The 5,561-nt window shown below is 41.1% G+C and overlaps 1 non-coding gene across 1 annotated transcript; it reads right to left on the minus strand.

The window, feature by feature from the left end:
• Nucleotides 1-4,174: 4,174 nt before the first annotated feature.
• On the minus strand, nucleotides 4,175-4,279 carry LOC112608848. Its single transcript, XR_003116122.1, has one exon. It is a non-coding gene; the product is annotated as a U6 spliceosomal RNA (small nuclear RNA).
• Nucleotides 4,280-5,561: the final 1,282 nt, after the last annotated feature.

A 5,561-nucleotide genomic window follows, 5' to 3' on the forward strand; every position in this document is an offset into this window, starting at 1 on the left:
TCTGGAGACAATGGAAACAGGATAAGCAGGTCAGACAGAAAAACTGCACAATGGTGACTTGGCTTTCCTTTTTCTGGGTCTCACTCACCATCACCATGGGGCCTACACCACACACACACATTTGCCAAACAAGCACACTTGCCACAAACATGTATGCATTGGTCTACCACCGGCCCACACACTGGGGCTCCATCCGCTACTTGAATACTCTGACCTAAATTCACGTACACACTTTCTCTGTCACATTTTGTTCAGACATAAACATATAACCTGTCCATACACCACTGACGCTTCAAAAACATACCCCATCCATAAATAAGCACACATTCCCCAAAGCTACCTCCCTCTCACTCTGTCTCTCTCTCTCACACACACTCTGTTCACTTCTGTACACACTCATACACACACTACAGCCAATCCTCACTCCCACAATACCCTGTTATATACATTTAGGCTTTGTCCCTACCACTTTATCCATTCCTCACATTTAGCTGCCACCAACAGTTTCTTTCATACACAAAAACACAAACGCACTTGTGCTCAGTCCTTTCACATAGACTTATTTCTCTTCTATAAAACTCAAACTTCTCTTACTCAAAACTGTGTTTTGGGTAACATAAGATTTTCCCCATGGACTTGTAGTCAGTTACCACACTTCCCACCTTCACCCTCATATAAACCCCGACCACTTACACATATATACACTCTGCCCACCATCCTACCCACCACAGACACTTGGTTTCCATCAACCATCTTTATTGCATGCACATGCATACATACACTCATGCATGTGTGCACACACACTTGCACACACACACAGCCTATGACAGCGGCCTCCACTCAGCCTTCACAGGCACACAACATGCTAAGCTATCATAAACTCCCCACCATAGCCCCGTGGACATCACACATCTTGTCCCCTCCCCACAATACCTTTCTATCTCCCTACCCCCACCTCATACACAGCATATGCTGCTCAAATATGCACAATTACTTCACCCCAAACATCTCTCCCTTTCCCTCACATATTACATTAAAAGAATGGTGAGGCTGGGCATGGTGGCTCATGCCTGTAATCCCGGCCCTTTGGGAGGCCGAGGTGGGCAGATCTCTTGAGGTCAGGAGTTCGAGACCAGCCTGGCCAACATGGTGAAACCCTGTCTCTACTAAAAATACAAAAATTAGCTGGGCATGGTGGTGGGTCCCTGTAATCCCAGCTACTTGGGAGCCTGAGGCAGGAGAATCGCTTGAACCTGGGAGGTGGAGGTTGCAGTGAGCTGAGATCACACCACTGCACTCCGGCCTGGGTGACAGAGCGAGACTCTGTCTCAAAAAAAAAAAAGGGGTGAGATATATAAGAATTCCAGGGTTATTGGGGGGAATGTTTGTGCTTGCCTACATACCCACAAATAGTTTTTTTCTCTCGTGTTGAAGGACTAACGCAGGGTGTTCATTAGCAGCTGTGTTTTGAGTAACGTAAGATTTCCCCCCATGGACATGTAGTCAGTTACCACACACTTTCAGTGGTTATGCCATGTTCCTTTTGAAAAGGCCAAGGAGAGCCTAGCCACACACAAACACAGAAACATAAATCAAAGATTAACTGAAAAGTTAAGGGCTTTTTACTCTCCATTACTAGAAACCACCTCTTTGTCTTTATGCTCTGTAAGGCCTGAAACAAAAGGGAGTTGACACATCATTAACGTGTGCATGCATCTGTTATATGTCCTTGTTCTCAGAAGAGCAGAACTCAGTAACATGTGCAACTTTTAAGCTGAAAAAATAAAAGTGTGTGTGTGGAGAGGGTGCATTAGCATTCTTGATTCTTAGGTTTGGAAGTAGTTTAATAATTAATTCTCACTGCCCCTAGTCCAGAAATTCTGTCTGTGACAGCAATGCCATAGTGGTGGAAATTAGACCTCCTTCTGAACATTGCCAAGGGTAGGAAGCTCTTGATTTCTCAACACCACCTTGATCTCTGGTGTAAGAAAAGTTTCCAGATGTTGAAGTCAAAATGATTTCCCTAAGTGTTCATGCTATTGGCCCTGGTTCTTCCCTCTGGAATAAAATAGAACACACTGTTCTATCTGTTCCAAGAAAAAAACCTATAGGGAATATTCTTTTTAATTAACTAATTCAATCACCCAACAGACATTAATTGAATTCCACTGTATGCCATGCAATACAGTGGCTACTGTAGATATATGGATGAGAAAACCAGTCAACATCTCTGTTGCAAAATCTGGTAACAGTTGCTTTTCTGGGGGTACTTGGAAATAGAATTACAAAAGAGAACTTGAGTAAATGGGAAGAATTGTTCAGGTAAATTGAGAAAGAGGCATGATTGTTCAATAAACCCAGGATTCGTCAGTAATTTCTGTTCTCTTGTTGAAGTGGGAACTTGAGAGGGGGCAGAAACTGCAGGAGCAGAGAATTTGACATCAGATGAGGCCAAGAGTGTTTTGGTCCCAAGAAAACTGAAGACATGCCAATGACCTCCAAGGAAGTTAGATAGTAGGCATCTCCTGTATGTTCAGGGCAGCCCATGATCCATGGGTACCCATGATGACAGGGTCCCAAGGTAAAATGCAGAACATTCAATTAAATTTTTTTTTTTTTGAGATGGAGTTTTGCTCTTGTTGCTCAAGCTGGAGTGCAATGGCACAATCTCAGCTCACTGCAACCTCCATCTCCTGGGTTCAAACGGTTTTCCTGCCTCAGCCTCCCATATAGCTGGGATTACAGGTGCCTTCCACCACACCTGGCTAATTTTTTGTATTTTTAGTAGAAATGGGGTTTCACCATGCTAGCCAGGCTGGCCTCGAACTCCTGACCTCAGGTGATCCTCCTGCCTCGGCCTCCCAAAGTACTGAGATTATAGGCGTGAGCCACTGCACCCGGCTGAACATTCAATTAAATTTGAATTTAAGTTAGACAAATAATTTTTTACTATAAGTACATGCCATGCAATATATGGAACATATACTAAAAATGTATCCATTGTTTGTCTAAAACTCAAATGTAACTGTGGATCCTGCATTTTAATTAGCTAAATCTGGCAAGCTTATATTTTGCTAATAATAAGTAAGGAAGCCAGAGTTCTCCAGTTTACATAACAAACTGACCTTTTCAGTTGGCTAGAAAACAGATATTAAGTAAATGCAGCCAAACTGAAGAAGCCAGAGCCCCGGAGATCTGAAATGAGTTGAAAGAACAGAAGGAGAGGGTCAGAAATGGGCCTAACAAGTGATGATGGAGCTACGGCCAGTGACGTAGGGTCTATTCCTAACATAGGCAGAATCCTACAGATACTACAGTTTGGTTTTGTTGCCGAACAGAATCCATCTCAGATCCCATGCATTTCTTTATTTAACATTTTGGGCAGCTACAAATGAAGTGGAAAGGAGCCAAATGCTATGGACTGTCTCTACAGTGCTGACTAATTCCATTTTTGGCTTGGTGCTAGTTCACTTTGAGATTCACCTGTAATCTGAAATTTTATTTTTGCTAACTCTTGGCATAGTCAACTTGTTTGTTTGCTACCTCATTTTCATATTAAAACTTCCTTTTGGAAAACTTCAACTGCTCAGAGAAGAAAAGGATGTTTCCCATACCGAGGACTGGCTACATAATTTGTGGAACTCAGTGCAAAATGAAAATGCCACACTTTTTATTTAAGAATTGTTAAAGCCAGGCACGGTGGCTTGCATCTGTAAACCCAGCTACTCCAGAGGCTGAGGCAGGAGGATCACTTGAGTCCAGGAGTTCAAGACCAGCCTGGACAACATAGTAAGACTCTCTGTCTCTAAAAAAAAAAATGTAAAAATTGTTAAGAATTTCACATTTTTAAATTGTTAAGAATTTCACATTTTAAAAATTGTTAAGAATTTCAAGAAGTTTCAAGAGATCTATTGCACAACATGGTAACTATAGTTAACGATAGTGTATTGCATACTTGAAACATAGCCAAAAGAGTAGATTTGTAGTGTCTTCACCACAAAAAAAATTATTAGCATGTGAAGTAATGAATACGTTCATTAGCTTGATTTAACCATTCTATAATGTACACATATATCAAAGCATCATTTCGTACATGATAAATATGTATAATTTTTATTTGCCAATTAAATAAAATTACTTTTAACTTTTAAAAAAATTTTTATTTTGTATAAATAAAAATATGAAATGCTTCATGAATTTGTGTGTCATGCTTGCTCAGACACAATGCTAATTCTCTGTATTGTTCCAATTTTAGTATATATGCTGCCAAACACAGCACAAAGAAAAGAAAAGAAAAGAAGAATTTCCAGAAGGAGACAGGAAACTGAGCATGGGGTCCATTTAAGTGTAGGACTCTGTGCAGCAACACAGATCGTACTCTCATAGAGCCAACTCTGTCCATACCTCAATCACAATAGAGAGATAAATCTGTATACTTAGAGAGAAGGACTGTGATGGGAGAAGTTTAGACTCATTTCAGAACTCACAAGGACAGAAGGACCTGGGCAGAGAGGGGAACACAGGTAGGAGGGAGATGAGGTCAACTGAAACTAATGCTATAATTCTGAGATCTAGCGGGTCTCCTCCTTTTTTTTTTTTTTTTTTTTGAGAGAGTCTCGCTCTGTCATCCAAGCAGGAGTGCAGTGATGCAAGCTCGGCTCACTGTAACTTCAGCATCCTGGGTTCAAGCAATTCTCCTCCCTCAGCCTGCTGAGTAGCTGGGATTACAGGCATGTGCCGCGACACCCAGCTAATTTTTGTACTTTTAGTAGAGACGGGGTTTCACCATGTTGGCCAGCCTGGTCTTGAACTCCTGACCTCAAGTGATTAGCTGGCTTTGGCCTCCCAAAGTGCTGGCATTACAGGTGTGAGCCACCACACCCAGCCTTTACATCTGATTTAAATTTTGCTTTATTGATTTCATACCAGCATTCCAACCAATTGAGATCATTTTGGATATAGAGTCTGTAATTTATGATCTTAGCTTTGAGTCACTGGCTGATCTGGTGATTCTGCCATGCATGTCTTCATACACATTTCTGTTAAAACTATCTCACAGGGCAGGGTTAGGGAGAGACTGAATCCTCCACAAGACTTGCATCTGAGTGACGCAAAGACAATAATCCTACCATTTCAGGTGTGGCTCTGTCAAACATAGGAGTGTGTAAGAAGCCATAAAAGGAACTTATTTGACAATCCTTGGGAAGTGAATGATCTGAAGAATTATTTGAAATATTTTTTAGGGAAAGTGTCATAAATACAAGTATCACCATTAGAAATATTAAACTACCTAGGGAAACACTGGTAGGCATAAGATATAAATTAAGAAAAAAAATAGGGGGACAAAAAAAGAAAAAGAATGGGCAAAGAGGAAGGAAGCAGATCAAAAAGAAGGATAGAAAGATAAGAGAGAGAGACTCTCAGTGACATCAGTTCTAAAAGTCCTGTGTCCTTGTTTTAAGATTTGTCATTTCCTGTCCCTGAATGTAAAATGAGGCTAATAGCCAGTCTTTGAAGAGCCTTTCTTGTGAGTATAATAATTGGACTTATGGGCCACATCA

The sequence above is a fragment of the Theropithecus gelada genome, chromosome 15 (genome assembly GCF_003255815.1).
Source record: "Theropithecus gelada isolate Dixy chromosome 15, Tgel_1.0, whole genome shotgun sequence".
Lineage (NCBI taxonomy): Eukaryota > Metazoa > Chordata > Mammalia > Primates > Cercopithecidae > Theropithecus > Theropithecus gelada.